This window comes from Dipodomys spectabilis, unplaced genomic scaffold (genome assembly GCF_019054845.1).
Source record: "Dipodomys spectabilis isolate Male_0828 unplaced genomic scaffold, ASM1905484v1 ptg000024l, whole genome shotgun sequence".
Taxonomy (NCBI): Eukaryota; Metazoa; Chordata; class Mammalia; order Rodentia; family Heteromyidae; genus Dipodomys; species Dipodomys spectabilis.
The window spans coordinates 32,052,247-32,070,030 of NW_024870701.1; positions in this window are offsets into that span (position 1 = coordinate 32,052,247).

Sequence of the window (17,784 nt, forward strand, 5' to 3'; positions counted from 1 at the left end):
TTGCCAAGACTTTGAATTCTCACTTCCAGGGTCCAGAACTATAAGAAATAAATTTCTGTTTTTTTTTAAAGGCATCTAGCTTGTGGTACTTTGTTAGAGCAGCACAAAGAGGCGAATAATAGCCTTGTAACAGAATGTAAGTCAAAGGTTTGGTTCCTGGAATGGGAACACCTAGGCTGAGATATGAATGGAGAAGAGGAAGTAGTGAGTAGGGAAGAGAAGAGAAGTGTGGAGAGGGGCAGAGGAAGGATGGCTACCTGAGGCACAGCCCAACCAAAGGCCCTGCAGGTAGGAGGCCCCTGGGACCCGTGGAGCATTGTAAGGTTCCAACATGGCTAACCAGCCAGAAGCCTGAAGTCAGGCATCAGGTTAAAAATCAGGTGTGAGAGCAAGAATAAACAAGGGCAGGCACCTCCTGTAGGCCAAGTACCAAGACCCAGAGCATGCATGCTGTATATTATTAACCCAGTTTAGGTCTCTAGAAATTATCTTCTTAGAAATGTCCTTGATCTTCTATTGGCAACTTCCTCCCCGATTGCTCCCCTGGATTGTAAACCCAGCCCACTGACCTTGTCTACACATTTATCACTAGATAAAAAGAACTTTTTTTGGGGGGGGGGTCCAGTCGTGGGCCCTGAACTCTGGGCCTGGGCACTGTCCCTCAGCTCTTCAGCTCAAGGCTAGCACTCTACCACTTGAGCCACAGCACCACTTCTGGCTTTTTTCTTATGTGGTGCTGAGTGCTCTACCACTGAGCCACCTTCCCAGTCCCAGAACTTTTTTTTTTTTTTTTTTTACTTTAATGATAGATTTATTTGTTCTCTTGGATCAGGTTAATTGGTTAATTGTCAACAATAAGGTGAGCTCCTACTGCAGACCTGGGAGTAGGGTTATTAGCACACTGTATTACCCTCGATTCTTTGGATGAAGGGTTATAGATGATACGATGCTGGGCTGACTTGGGGTGGACCCCCAAAGAAGGTGGGGTTGACCTGCTCACAGACAAGGTGTGATGATTGATTGCCTGTCATCTGTAATTAGCTTGACGTACAGCCAGCAAACTTCTGAAGTCAGATATGGGGTGAAGTAATTAGCCAAGGACTTTGGATTTTAGTTCATTAATATCCAAACAATAGAGACATTTTCAGAATGGAAATAAGCCAAAATATCAGGCCTTAAAAATCCTTTTGCATGTTTCATGGGGCTTGGTGAGGAAGCACTGGGCACTGGGTACACAAAGCTCAGGGAGTGATCTATCTCCATTAAGATGCATAAGAGCAAAGCATCTTGGGATGTGAGAGTATTTTATTCCAGTATTTGATTCTAATTTGGGGAAGGGAAGGGAAATAACAAAATGCTGAAACAAGGATACAGGTTGACCCATTGTAACAACGAGACATACAAGACACTATATTGAAAATGAACTTTACAACTTCAGGGTGGGGGGTGAAGGGAGGAGTTGGGGAAGTGGGAAGGGAAGGGATGATAGGGGAGAAGCAAAAGAGGCGGTAAAAATGTTCGATAGGAAATGGACTCTATCTTATTCATATAACTATAACCCCTCTGTACAGTATCTTTACAATAAAAATATTTTTAAAGTACCCAATATGCGACTTATGTAACTGTAACCCCTCTGTACATCACCTTCACAATAAACATTTTTAAAAAGAAAAAAACTTTCACATGTTTCATGGGGCGTGGTGAGGAAGCATTGGCCACTGGTTACACAAAGCTCAGGGAGCAATCTATTTCCATTAAGATGCATATGAGCAAAGCATTTGGGATGTGAGAAGAGTAATACTATCTTGGAAAAGAAGGAGAAGGAGAAAACTACAAATTTGGGCCTCGTTTTTTTTGGGGGGGGGGAGGGGGATGGTTTCTTGGGAAGATCGCATAAGAATGAGCAGTGAACTTTCTCAGGGCCAATTTCTGGACAATGGATCCTGTTTTATAGTCCGGAAAAAGGCAGGGGCTATTCTCCAATGTTTTGTAGGCTGTCAAGAGAGAGGATAAATCTGAAGCTGCTTTTAAATACTGAGTTTCAATTGCTTCCTCCTTCCCTGGTCAGATATATAGTCCTCTGGTATGATTTAGTGCCTGAGCGCGAGGGACTGGTGCATTTCTGTAGACTGGAGACTGAGCTTTCCAATTCTTTTTGTCTTCTCTGCCAAGGACAAGCTTCAGCCCTCAGTAGGGGATGTTCAAACAGATGATTTTCCCAGGGAGGGAGAGACAAGTACCACTGACGGCCTGCTCTCTGCAGCTTCTGGGCCCGGGGTGTCGTAATGACAATGATAATTTCTGTTGTTCGCTGTGTTTGAAAGGTGGATGTGTATATGACTAGCACTTTCTCTCCTCTTGGTTCTAATCAGTTAAGGAGCTAAATGGGACCAAAGGGTCAATGTTTTCAAGCTGAAAACAGAGGCTTTCTGGTAAAATCGGACAGTAAGGTCTTCCAACTGGCTCTCTCATCTGAATTTGCACACCCAACCACATATCCTCTCAGGAGAAGCCAATCTGCTTTGTGAAGGGCACCCAGAGGAGAGGAGAAAAGATTGTACCAAATGAGGATGGGCAGGTGTGAAGAACCAATAAGTCATGTTCATGTTCCATTTTGGGGCCTCTGCTTCTGGCTAGTTTGGCCAGTGGCTTTGCCTGATTCTCCCTGATCTCACCAGTCAGAAAAGTTACTCTTCCAGCTCAAGCAGAATGGGATGGCAGTATGGAGGGGGACAGGAGGTATTTATTTTAAAATTATTTTCTTCTGGGCAGTGGGCAAGGGACACACAGAGCCTCAGGGTCATTTCAAGGCTCTGTAAGAAATGTAGTACTGTGAGCACCTCTTACATGCCAGGTTCTTGGTTCAGAAGAGTACATGCTGTACATTAGGAAGCTAAGGTGGTTTTGCTTTGTAATTGAGAGATGACATGAATTTGTCAGTTCCTGCAGTCATCGGCCTTCCTAAGTTGAACTTTGGGCTAGCAAAGTGCTTTCATCCTGTCCAGGAAGCAGCAAAGAGCGAATGTCTGGCCACAGGTTGGGGCTCTTCTGGGGGCTAGGACTCAGGAGCTTGGAAAGGAAAGACGTTCTCTGTTGCTTCATGTTCTAGGCACTTGGCCAATATATCTGGTTCAAAAATGGAGATTGATTCCATTTCAACCAAGAGACATGATCTTGGGGATTTCATTGGCTCTCTTTTCATAACTAGCTCTTCATTCATTGGTAGAGTTGCTAATGCAATAGATGATATTTGGGGCTGGGAATGTGGCTTAGTGGTAGAGTGCTTGCCTAGTATGCATTGAAGCCCTGGATTCGATTCCTCAGTACCACATAAACAGGAAAAAAAAGACAGAAGTGGTACTGTGGCTCAAGAAGTAGAGCACTAGCCTTGAGGAAAATAAACTCAGGGAGAGTGCACAGGCCCTGAATTCAAGGTACAGGACTGGCAAAAAAAAAAAAAAAAGGACAGTATTTTGGAAATGTGTTTTGGAGATATCTAGCCTGGAAGGAAAGCCAATCCTGAAGTAATCAGAGATCAAGTTCTGATGACATTGTCCTAGCATCTTGATCCCACAGTACCTGAGCTAGGTTTACTTTTGACTTTTCTAGGGAGTCTGTACATCTTCTCTCCTTTTCTGATCTTGTTTTCTGTAGTGAAAAATCAACAACCTCTTGACTAATCCACGTGTGGGTCTTTCCAATGGAATGAAGAGATTTTAGACAGTTGCTTATAGTACTAAGGTAAGAAACATGCACAATAGTGAGATAAAGGGGTTCTCAGAGCATCTATGACGGGGCAGAATTTGGGGCAGAATTGGGGCTCCCAAAGTGGCTGCCATATTGAATGTAGAGTTAAATAGCCTGGTGATAGGTGTGGTAGCTGAAGGGATCACCGACCATGAACATCTCAGCTTGTGATATCAGCCTCACTTTACTGACTGGGTCCCCTGAAAGAACACTGTGTTGAAGACATTTTGCTATGTGGAGATGGGTGGGAAGAGGGAACACTGGAGATATAGGCAGAAGTGATGGTGGAAAGATGGAAGGTCTTCCTGCCGAGATATCACAGAAGTATAGTGAAGGCACTCTTCCCCAGCTGGGCCTTTGCAATGCTCCTCCCCATCCTTAAACAATGCCGGTAGAGGTGCCCACGCGATATGTCAGAAAATGCATTCTACTGATTTAGTCTGGCTGTGATGGCTCATGCCAGGTACTCAGGCCTGGACAAAAAGTTAGTGAGATCCCATCTGGATCAATCAGCTGGGTTTGGTGGCGTGCAGCTGTGCTCCCAACTACATGGGAAGCAGAGGTAAGTAGGAGGGTTAGGGTTCCAGAAAGCCCTGGGGAAGAATACAAGACTGTGTGTGAACCTTGTCTAGTTGAACATATCTGTAATCCCAGCTATGCAAGAGGCAAAGGGGGAAGGATCATTATCCCAAACCTGTCTCAAACAAAAGAGCAATACTCTATCTGAAAAATAACTGAATTATAGAGGGAGGAGGTGGTTCAAAACCCTGCTTCAAACCCCAATCCCACAAAATGAAGGGGGGAAAAAGAGATACTGGTGTCACGTGAGTGAGACATGGGTAAGTGGGATTGGGGGGGTGTAGTGGGGAAATGAGTGTGGTAACATGCGCAAACCGTGTGTGTGTGTGTGTGTGTGTGTGTGTGTGTGTGTGTGTGTGTAGTTAGGAGTAGGAGGTGCTGGTTAGAATCAGTAATGGGCTAGGTTTGGCCGACAGGCAGCTGTCAGCCAAGGGGCACTTCCAGTTGTAATTGAGAAATGGCAGTGCACTATCTCTCCTGGAGCGGGATGATAGTAATTAATTGTTCATTGATCCTTCAGGTCAGCTAGAGGTCAGTGAAGTTACTCTAGTGGCCTGCTAGTTTGCCAGGCAGCCAGGAGAAGTGGTTTGAGACCTCAGCGGGAACTGTCCTGCGCCCTCAACCCTCATTCGAGGTGACAGGGTAATTATGCTAATCTTAATGTCTATTATACAAATAATACACGGGTGCCATTCAGAAAAACCACACCAGCATGCTATCTGACACTTGGGAAGAGGAAGAAGAGAAGACAAAGAAGATGATGAAGATGAAGGTGGAGGAGGAGGAAGTGGAGGAGAGAGAAGAGGAAGAGGAGAAATGTATTAAAATGGACATTTTTCATCAGTGGTCAGAACACACCAACGTGATTGTTACTGCCACCATTGTCAAAAGCTGAGGTTTGCATCCCCCTGTGTATGAGGGTATGCCTGAGGAATGCCACAGGTCTCATCTCTGATCCATACAGGTGATTGCAGGCTATGATAGAGAACCCTTCCACAGTTTATAGGGCAAGCGCATACACAGGAGCTACAGAAACAGATTGAGTTCAAGCCTCAACTTATCTGCCACATCATCCCAGCCTCCAGATGTGTTCTCTCACCTGCCACTCATTGATGAGTCTTCACTCCACAAGTGGCCATGCCCTTTAAGCCAGGCGCTGTGCTAAATGCCCATGTTGCATCTTTGTTCCCATGGAAACTGCCATGTCCCGAATACTCTTCCCTGTCAATGCATTCCTTGTCTAACCAGATGGTGAGTTTGTTAAAGGCTGGCTTGATAGATATATTGAAAAGCAGCTATAGCCAGTATTTATGGTGAGGCATGTAGATGCTCTGTAATACTTAGTACAGGACCACACAGGAGCCAGTACCTCAGCAATGGTCCTTGACTTAAAAAATATGAAACCAAATTGTGGTGTTGATCTCAGGGGTCGTGAAGAATGGAGGTAGGGGCTGTTGTGGGAAAGGTTTAGTGGATTCACTCATATGAGATGAGGGCATTTCCCCTTCTAGAAATTCTGCAGCTCTGTTAGCAGATAAGAGGCAAAATGATGGATGAAGTCTGTCAGGTGAATTTTCTTCATGAAATACACTATCTTAGAGTTAGTTAGTCTCATCAAGTAACTCCAGAGGCATAACCATTTTAACTCAAGAAGAATGAGATAATGAATCTGCTTTGACTTTGAATGCTAAGGTTTTCTCTTTGTAGAATTTCATTTCTCTATGGGGTGGAACTAGACATGGTTGCTCTTAGGGACAATATGGATCTCTTGTTGGAATAATCCTTCAGCTGATCAACATTCCCTTATAGGGTCATCAGTGTAGACCAAGTCTCAAGTACACCTCATGGGACACAGAATAGTATTTGGCACTTGCCCCTTCATTTCCCATTTCTCTCATGGAAATCTTTTAATAAACACACACTACCTCTGCCCCTTTCAAATTCCATCCAAGTTAGTGCAGATGGCTCACACTTACAACTCTTTTAACTGAGCTTTCAACCCACCACCTTGTCACAGTAAGCTGTCAATGCTTAGGGATCTGTCGTATCTATTTAAACGTGGGTTTTTACCAGGATAGGAATTTGCTTTGTTTATTTATTTCCCCTCTCAGCTTTAGTGTGTACCACATCACAGGAACTCAGCAGTTTGTAGGTAGACATTAGTTCTGAATCTGTCTTTTCCAGTATGTACTGAATTTCTCAGGTTGCAGCTTTTAAAATGTTAAAAATAAATAAATAAATGTGTATCTGGTGTCTACATGTCTAAGTAAGAAAGGGCTTTCTCACTCTTGTATTTATCTGTGATGTTTACCTGTGGATATGTTTTAATTGATTTTTTAAAAAATTTTAGCTGGCTGGAGACTATGTCCTCTTTGAAAATGTCCCCTTTCTCCCCTCTTTTTAAAAATTAGCATCTGAATTTGAACAAGCTAGCTCTTTAAAGTTTAATGTCTCAGCCATTTTAATTGTCTCTTGCAAAGTACAAAAGAGCAGCCAGGGTACATAGACACGAATCACTTGCCAACTTTCCTCTTCGCAGAACCAACTAAGCTTTTTTCTGAGATTTAAAATTGCTCCATTGGAGACCCTAGCTTGGCACCTACCTTTGCACTAGCATAAAAGGGGCCTGATTTCTGCCTTTAAGAAATAGGTCAGGGAAAGGAAATCAAAGCAGAACTTAGAAAGTGGAAAAACCTCCCATGCTCCTGCATTGCAAGGATCAACATGGTAAAAATGGCAATACTTCCCAGGGCTGTCTACAAATTCAATGCGATATCTATCAATAATCTAACCTCCTTCTTCAAGGAAATAGAAGAGGCAATCCAAAAATTCATATGGAACAATAAAAGATCCCAAATAGCAAAAACGATCCTTAACAGAAAGAATAGTGTTGGAGGAATATCAATACCGAATTTTAAGCTCTACTACAAAGCCATAGTAATCAAAACAACTTGGTACTGGCACAAGAACAGACCTCAGGACCAATGGGATAGAATTGAACACCCAGAAATGAACCCACAGGCCTATAGCTATCTAATCTTCGATAAGGGTGCTAAAAATATAGAATGGAAGAAAGACAGCCTCTTCAGTAAATGGTGCTGGCAAAATTGGTTAATCACATATAGGAAGCTAAAGCTAGATCCTTATATATCACCCTGCACCAGAATCAACTCCAAATGGGTCAAAGACCTCGGAGTCAAAGCAGACAACCTGAAAACATTACAGGACGGAATAGGAGAAACCCTCGGTCTCCTTGGCACAGGCCGACATTTTCTTAATAGAGACCCAGAAACACAATAAATCAAAGAAAGGTTGGACAAATGGGATTGCATGAAGCTGCAGAGCTTCTTCATGACAAAAGACATAGCTAGCAAGAGCAATAGAAAGCCCACGGACTGGGAGAAGATCTTCACTAGCCATACAACGGACAAGGGTCTCATATCTAAAATATACTTGGATCTCAAAAAAAATTAAATCCCCCAACAACAAATCCTCAAGAAAACAACTGCCTGATAAATAAGTGGGCTAAAGACTTACAGAGAAACTTCTCTGAAGAGGATATAAGAATGGCCAATAGACACATGAAGAAATGCTCAACTTCTCTGGCCATAAAAGAAATGCAAATCAAAACAACATTGAGATTTCACCTCACCCCAGTTAGAATGGCTATAATCAAGAACTCTAATAACAACAGATGCTGGAGGGGATGTGGACAGAAGGGAACCTTACTGCATTGTTGGTGGGAGTGTAAACTTGTTCAACCACTTTGGAAAGTAGTATGGAGGTTCCTCAAAAAATTCCACATAGAGCTTCCCTATGACCCAGCAATCCCACCTTTGAGCATTTACCCAAATGTTTACAAACAAGACCATACTAAAGCTACCAGCACAACTATGTTTACTGCAGCATTATTTGTCGTAGCTAAGATACAAAACCAACCCAGATGCCCCTCAGTAGATGAATGGATCAAGAAAATGTGGTATATTTATACAATGGAATTCTATGCCTCCATCAGAAATAATGCCATCGCCCCATTTGTTAGGAAATGGAAAGACTTGGAAAAAATTATATCAAGTAAAGTAAGTCAGGCCCAAAGAAATATAGGTCCCATTGTTTTCCTTATTTGCAATAACTAGTATAAGTCTAGGACAAGCAGAAAAGGTCAAAAGCTATATACATATGACCAGATAAGATGATGTTAAAGGAAATGAATCACAAGATAGGGACACAAGTGGTTTTTTCTTTCTTGCTATTGTTTCTAACGTATTTATAAGGTACCATGTGATTTTTTTTTGTTGCTTTGTATGTTCCTCCCCCACGGTATAACCCCTGTTTTCACTGTATTTGATGGCGGTATAATTTAGGGAGGGGTAGGGAAAAAACGAAATGTTTAAATAGGGATACTGGATGACCCATCGTAACAATGAGATGTACAAGATACTGTTGAACAACAATTTAGGCATGGGAGGGGAGTGTAGTTGTGGAGGTGGGAGGGAAGGGATGGTAGGGGAAAAACAAAGGAGGAATCACCAATGCTTGATAAGAAATGTACTCATTACCTTGCTCATGTAACTGTAACCCCTCTGTACAGTATTTTCACAATAAAAAACTTATGTGTTTAAAAACAACAATAGTAATGTAATAAAGTATAAGAAAAATTCAAAAGTCTTTCTTTCTCCTCTGCAGTGCCTTTCCCTCTTCTTACTTAAGTTGTCCTGAGCTGAGGTGGACAAGATACAGAGCACTCATGTTCCTACTTGGACTTCCATTGTTATGACAAAATACTCGAGACATGTTGATTTAGAATGAAAAAGATTTAGTAAGCACCTCACAGCTCAGGAGGATGACAGTCCAAGATTAAGATTGGTCTATGACACCCATTTCCTTGGTCTCAGCACGTCTGGGTGAATGTCATAATGGAGGGAACATGAGTGAGGGAGATCATTTGATGTCAGGGAGAGATCACATTATAAAACAGGAAGCTGGCTTTCATAGCAACCCTTCCTGAGAACTGGTTTTCCATATGAAGTCTGTTAGTCTCTCTGAGATAGGACATGCCCCCTCTGGTAACATCATCTCCTTAGGCTCCACCTCTTAAAGATTCCAACACATCCCCACAATGCCACATTAGGGATCAAGCTTCCAATGCATGAAACTTTTGAGGGGTCACTGAAACCACATCCCGAACCATAGCAGGAAGCCAACTTCAATTTCATAGCAACAACAAATACTCTGTTAGGATACATATTTCCCATACAATAGGACATGTTATTATTAAAGCCTTTTTCACTAAACCTGGACTTCCCATTTTCTCCACATGAGTCAGGCAAACTAAAATGCTGGGCTCTGTGACCGAAAAACATTCTGAAAATCCATAAGCAAACAAGGAAATAAGTGAATCCCATCACCTGAGATATCAAATCCAAGGTGCACACACAGACACACACAGACACACACACACACACACATACACACACACACACACACACACACACACACACACACACACTGGTTCTTTTAAAGTATCCAGGATAAAAGAGTGTAATTTCTGATGTCTTATACATGATTTCCATGAGTTTTACATGCTTACTTAGAATGAATGTTTTGAGGGGGCCTGGAGTCCAGAGGCAAGGCAGCACAGTCCCTGTTCCTGGGATCAACAACTGAACTTTCATAAAGCAATAACGACAATGATTCATTTTACTGTGACCTCGATGATGAGTGAAGTGAGTTTCAGAGAAGGGATACAGTAGCCATCAGACACACGGACACACACACAGACAGACAGACACAGACACAGAACACAAGCACATTCATAGTAAAAGTGAAAGACAGTGGTAGTGAGGTCTGTGTTCTCCTCCTCAAGTTGCAGGGTGCTCCTTCCACTCCCTCCCCCGCCCTCCCCCCTGCCAGGTGGATCCTAGCACCCCCGGGGGCACCACTTGGCCCTGAGTCCAAAATTGATTGTTTCTGGGTTGCAGGGCAACAGAAGCAGGCAGGAGCTCGGCTGTCACTTCCAAGACTTTTATAGTCTCTGACAGCAAGGCCAGCTGCCTGTCTTTTGTCTTTTGTATTCTGTTTGTGCTCAGCCTCTAATCCATGTGGGGCATGACATGATGGGGCCTACAGGGGAGCCCCCCCCCAGATGGGCTGTATTCCAGCTGAACAACCACAGGAGGAAACTGGAAAGATACTCCTCACCCCCCCACAAGCCGTTTTCCATTAGGGTTTGCATGCATGCTCTGGGGTCTCCTTCAGAGGTAAAGGTTTTCTGGGAACAGGACCTAGAAGTTGTGCTGAGTATGCAGGGAAGTGTGGGTTGTAACGCGTAGCTCCTCCACAGGCCAGGGCACTGTCCTGAAGACACTTCGGTTGTCAGGGCAGGTGATAGTGGCTTCAGAGTGGACTGCACTGATATCCCAAGACTGAGATGGAGCAGGGCCATTGGAAGAGAACTAGGAGACAGACAAGATCAGCAGGAACAGTGCCTCAGTGAGACAGATCCCAGGGAATGAACCAGGGACCAGGATCAGGAGGGGAAAGAAAGGCCACTCACAATGAGTAGGTGTTTTCAGGGTCCACTCAATGCAGTCAACTTGGGGCATCGGCAGCTAAGGCTTGTCAGCACCCACTGGAGGGCAGCGTTTGCTGAAATACACATTACTGACCCCCGCCCCCACCAGTTTCCCTTGCAGTGAGTCTGGGTGGAGGCCCAGAACTCACATTTCTAACAAGTTCCCACTGCTGCTGATGCCCCTGGTCCAGAGAACCCTCTCAGAGAACCTCTAAGGAGCTGGCACTGCCCACAGGACCAGAGACTCTTGTCTCCTAAATCTACTTGCTCCGTACTTCCAGCAACTGGCTGTTGTGCAAACTCTTGTGATGCATAATGGATAATATGGGTTAACTGGTTAACTGTGTTGCTTTGGCAGGATGGGTAGAGGAGGAAAGGATTTCCCCCAGTGTTTCAGCTATCATCCCTTAAATGTTATTCCCACTCACTCCCAACCAGCCTCCACCGAGTTCATAGAAAAGCACAAATATCCAGCAGATCGAAATGATTCACATTAGCTCTTCTTTTCCTTTGCTTCTTCAGTGAAAGTACCCCTGGTGGCTGGAGATACCAGACTCAGGTAGTGTTCTGAACGAAGATGGTTCAGTAGATTTCTTCCTTCTCCATCCTCTAGTGTGACTAAAAAACCAATATACTCCAAATAGAAGAGCCATGTGGGACTGAGTGAGGATTGGAGCTTGAGATCTGTCATTGCTTGTGGGTGGTCATGGCTATCACAGACAGGTTCTGAAAAAAAAAGATAAGTCATCCACAGAGGATCTACCCAGGGAGAGGGGGTGATGCCCATTTATGGAGGGAGCTGGTGTGGTCAACTTGGGAACTGAAGAGGTGCTTACCCAATGAGGTTGTGATTGCTTATTTCTTGCTTCTAATTTCTTGCTTCTAGTTAACAATTTTTAAATGATTGTAAAAATATTACCATATCGATCAATATACTATTTCAATATGTATACACACATACAAAGGCACATGTTTGTCTATATACATATATAGACACACACACACACACACACATACACACACACAACTATATAAGAGCAAACCTGGCCATCAAGTTACTTTGACTTCCTATCTCACAAGGGGCATCTTCCCCTAACAATTACCCCCATCTGGGGCTGAAAATGTGAGGCTAGACCAAGAAGGAGGAAGAAATATGACAAGAATCAGAACATCAGAACTAGAAGACAGGTGAAAGATCTCTGGGAGACATCTGGAATGTTCTGGGCTGAGTTTGGACACAGCTGTCCCCAGCGCAAAGCAGGTTCAGGTGTCCAGACCTCTGAGGGGTGCTGGCAACCCAGGAGGTAAAAATCCCTTGCAGGAAGAGTAAAATACACTGTAGATGTTTTGCATGCACAGCTTGGCTTTCTTTGGTCTTAGGATTTACCAGGGCTTTCTCTCCCTTGTCATTTCCTTTGTTCATTGTTGTCTATCTCTAAGGTGTCTCTGCGGTATGGAGGGATTTGTAGCAGAGAGGCACATGGGTTTGTAGGAGTGCTGTTTGCCTTAAGACTCAAATGGATGATCTATGTTCCTAGTTCTTTCTTATGGAATAGCCCCTCCTTCTCTAATCCCTGTATGGATTGCAGATGGCACATAGACTGGCTGCAAATGCAAACGGAGTCACCATCTTCTTAGCATGAGAAGAGCCTTGGGCTGGGAACCCAGAGACCTGGATTCCTGTCATGATCATCTATACATACTGCATGTATCATCTTTGGCAGCTCATGTGATTTTCCCTTCCCTCTACTTCGTTGGTACCCCCCAGGGACTTCCTGCCCCCTAGGAGCGATGTCATCTACACATGAAATGCATTGATTCAGAAATACTTTATGCTCCTAGTTTTTTATTAGTCAGCAAACAAAGCTGAAAATCTGAGGGTCTAGACAACCATATTGAGTGAACAAATAATTCCAGGTAGGATGTATACACTTATTTCCTTATTTGTTGTTTATCTATTTATTTATAGCTAGCTTATACTATCAGCTTATTATGGATGAATTCCTGACTTTCCATTTCTCAAAGACAGGTGAGAACTTCTGACCTTGGAATATCTTCAGTGCCTTGGGAGACTCAGGCTTGGAAAAGAGATTTCCAGATGAAAAGCAGGAAGAAGGCTCTGGAGAGTGGGACCCAGACTTAGAATCCCTGCCACTTAGGCTCTGCCTACCTCTGCCTGTGTCTTGGCACACAGCTCCTTTCCCCAGATTCCTGACATGGACTAATTGCTTGTAACAAAACTTGGCCTTAGAAATGTCAAGCATAATGGGATATGGAAGGAGGAGGCTGGAGGGATTAAAAAAAAAAAAAAAACAAGAGGAATTTGGCAGAAGCCACTGCAGCGGGCGCAGCCTGGGGGTCCTGGGCCAGGCAGGTTTATTAACTGATCTGGATTTAGAAGGTCACCACCTTGCATAGCAGTTGCTCTGGTCCAGCGGCCCCCAGGTGGTAGCTGTCATGAGAACACCTTGGAAAGGGCAGGGAAGTGTCAGGAAGTCCCACAACACTTCTGGCAGCTTCAGGTCTGGCCAGGGCCTGCCTTCCTCCAAATGCCAGAGTAAAACATTTATTAAGCCAGTTCCTGCCAGCCCATAGGGCCTGCCACTGACAGGAGGTAGGCTACTTGGAGGCTCAGTTTTGATTCAGAGAAGCCATAGACTACCCTTCCCACATTCCAACCTCGACTGTAGAGATTTTATATTCATAGTCATCTAGAAATCAGAAAAAAAAAGTGGTCTGCACCAGCATTACCGACAGTGGAATTTGGCTGAAGGACTATTTGAAGATGTCAGTAGAATGATTTGGCCAAGGGTACTGACCTAGGCAGAGAAATGCCAGGGCTCTCTACCCAGTCTCAGGTAATTCAGGGATTCCTCAGCTCAACTCTGGCTTTGAGCCTCTGTATGTGTTGGGGTTGAGCATGGTGCATGGGTTTCTAGGCCTCCTTGTTCAAATGTCAAAGTCAGTTTCTTCATGATGTCAACTCCACATTTCCTTGTGAAGGCCTCTGACATATTCTGAGTCACATCTGTGGCACATCGCTAAACCCACAGGCCATGCGTTCAGGAGTCCCAGGCCGATGACAGAATTCCTGTATTCTCCTCTGAACTCTTTTACTTTGTGCAGGCTAGTCACGTCTCCTGTCTGTACCTCAGTTTCCTCATCTACAAAATACCTTCCTCATCATATTCTTAAAAGAGTTAAATAAGCACACACACAAAAATGCTCAGTGTATGTTCCGGGCATGCCAGGAGCCGTGGCTTGTGCCTGTAATACTAGCTATTCAAGAGTCTGGGATCTGAGGATCACAGTTCAAAGCCAGCTTGGGAAGGAAACTCTGTGAGACTCTTGTCTCCAATTAACCACTAAAAATTCTGCTAGCCATTTTTTTTTTTTTTTTTTTTTGTCGGTTGTGGGGCTTGAACTCTGGGCCTGGGCGCTGTCCCTCTGCTCAAGGCGAGCGCTCTACCACTTGAGCTACAGCGCCACTTCCTAACCACTAAAAATTCTGATGTGGAGCTTTTTTGCTTTGAATATAAAAGCTACAGGATAGCTCCTAGGCCCTGAGTTCAAGTCTTAGTGGAGTCACCAAAAAAACCCAAATAAATAAATAAATAAAAAGTGCCTGACACAGAGTAAATTTGATCTGAGTTTACATTTTACTTGCTTTCTTTGCATTCTAGTATTTCTTTTGCCTAAAAAAAAAAAAAAATCACTCAGGGGAAGACCTGACCGAGCAAACACCATCATCCAGTGGGAACAGTGTTAGGTGAACCACATACCAAAATAAACAAGACCCACACAGATGTCCGTATTTGACTTCCCCCAGAGAGCCTTCCAGCAACCATAGGTCCAGGTTGCTTCATGGGCAGCATGGTGCTGTGGGCCACAGCAATCAAGCAATCACAGTGGGAAGCAATCAAGATCACAGTTCTAACTGCTCTCTGGGCACATTTATTCTCATCATGGTGTGGTCTTTGGAGGGACTGCCCTTTTGCAAGAGTGAAAGAGATATAAGAGACATACCAACTACATGCAACATGTAGACATGGTTTGATTCTTGCTCTGAGCAAACCAACCATAAAACCACATGTTAAGATGATTGGGAAGATTTCATCATGGATGAGTGGTTAGCTATGTGACAATGGCATGGAGGTGCTTCAGCAAGTCTTCAGCGATGAGAGATGTGTACCCGTGTTTATAGAAGAAATAAGACAATATCTGGATTTGCTTTAAAACACTTGAGAGGATTTATAAGGGGAAGAATGTAGATAAACCAGACTTCCCAACAGTGAAATAATTGTTGGAGCTGGGTACAAGACAGAGGGACTTTTGAGATGGGTTTTCCATAACCAAAAAATAACATAAAAATTCAATGAAAAGCTAGGTGAATTCTTTTTTTATTTTTATTTTTTATTGTTAACATAAAGGTGATGTATAGAGGAGTTGCAGTTACATAAGTCAGGTAATGAGTACATTTCTTTTTTTGGGTGGCAGGGGGCTGGTTGTGGGGCTTGAACTCTAGGACTGGGTACTGTCCCATTTTACCACTTGGCCACAGTACCAATTCTGATTTTCTGGTAGTTAATTGGAAATAAAAGTCTCACAGTCTTCCCTGCCCAAGGTTGGCTTTGAACTGCGATCCTCAGATCTCAGGCTCCTTGAGTAGCTAGGATTACAGGCGTGAGCCACTGGCACTCAGCTGAGTACATTTTTTCTGGACAATGTCACCCTTTCCCTTGCTCTCTCCAACCTTCCAGGTGAATTCTTAAGTTTATAGCTCATATAGTCACACATTTGTTTTACCTAACCTTGTATCCTGGTGAAATACAGCTGGTTGCTAAGGAAATAGAAAATTCAGAAATTTTACTTGAGATCTTCAAGAATCCACACCAGTCAACTTTATTCTTATCCTCTGATGGGGTGGCTGCAAAGACATCAGGGTGCAAAGTAATTGCTTTTCACAGCCCTGGGCACATACTGGGAGAAGGCCTCTGGTGCCTTTAGAGGTGTCCGTACCCACCTCTCAGCTCCTCTCCTGAACCATTTCATGCCTGTCTATTCCCGTCTGAGAAAATACATTTGTCCAAGCCCATGTAAGCCCTCAGGTCTGGGCAGCTGTGCTTAAGAGATCCATTTCCTGAAGGTCTGAGATGCTGCTGTCACTTTCCAGTTGTTTGCATAATGATCCTGGCAGTTAGTTGTTTAAATTTAATCACCAAATGAAATGGTATGGAAAAGTGTTGGGGCCTCCTGACTCTGGAGCCTCTGGAGCCCTTGTCTTAACTACCACACTAAATATTTATTTCACATGGTGACAAAACCATAGAGACAAAGTGGGCTTTACTTCCTGCACTTATAGTGGAAGGAAATGCTAAATTTTAATTGATTTATTGAAAATAAGGATGTGTATTTCTCTGTCTAAATTAATTCTGCCCTTAATTTGAGATTGAGCTCTTTAGCCACATATAAAATTTTCTCCCCTAGTAGTGCCTTTGCCTCCCAAATCTGACATATTACAGGGGTTCAAATAGATACTCATGGAGACCACAAAGTGAGTGTTACAATACACTAGTTGAAAGGTTAAAATTTATCCCCAGCTTTCTCTATGCATTTTAATAGCCACTATTCAATGATTTCTTCACTGTGCTACACTCTATGAACATTAACTCATTTGATTTTTCAAACAAATATGTACCATTAATATTCCATCTTATGGTGAAAGAAACGGAGCTAAACAGAATTTAATCTTGAAAAGATTAAATTAGCTTCTTTTAGAGTTCAGAACTGAGTTCAGAGCTATGTTTTTGGCCTATTAGAACAGACTCCTTCTGGTGTCTCAGCCTTATGGACTGGCCTTCAGTTCTAGCCCCAGTCTCTCCCGCTAAACAAGGCTCCACCCCACTCTCATTCACCCATATCTTCTTACGCTATTGGTGGGATACATGGAAGTCTTAGCTATTTTCTCAACACTACATAAATACTTCAAAGCTAAGGACCACCAGACTAGAACCACCAGTACCAAGTGCGTATTCTAATCTCCAGATCTCACCATCCACCTGCCCGATGGGCACCATCGCTGGATCTTCTTCAACCCATTCTCTGATAATGGAAGGATCACTTTCTCCATGAGGACTTTCCTGTCTCTTCCATGGTATATTACCCATTTCACATCCCCATTATTATGAGCACACCCACCACCCACCAGTCCTATATCACTCTGTTCTAGTCTATACCCATCCCTTTTTCCAGTCTAGAAGCTCTCCAAGGACAGGAGCAATTCTAGTATGACTCTAACACCCTTGGACTTAAAACAGTGTCCAACACAGTAGATGCTCATTGCATGGGTAAATAGATGAGTGAATGAGTGAATGAATGAATTATATGTCCCAATCATTCTTTATTTGGCTGTTGTCTTTATTATTCATTATGCATAATCAAATGACGATTACTACTATTGCATGACCCAAGGGAAATGGGTTCTGAAGATGCAGGGCCAGGGTTTTCCTTCCCTTCCAAACTTAAAGTCAGTCTGCAGTAAAATAAAGAGAACTTGATCACAACAGGGTCCACTACCTATTTGTTTCAGTTACTCAAATCAATTCAAACTCCGTTAATACTTAATTTAATTCACTGGCCTTTTTTTCTAGACCATTAACAGATACGTTATTAAGCGGTGGGGTCATCCATAATTGGTCATCTCTCTGTGAATTAAATTTTAAAAAGGAAAAGATCAAAGAATAATCAGATTTCCTATTTATGCAAGGCAACCAAGTTAAATTGTATTTACTTTCTAAAAATAGATTACTTTCTTAAGAATCAAACATTTGTTTTGATCTCAAGCGATCTCAATATATCTTAGGTAGAATTAACAAATACATTCC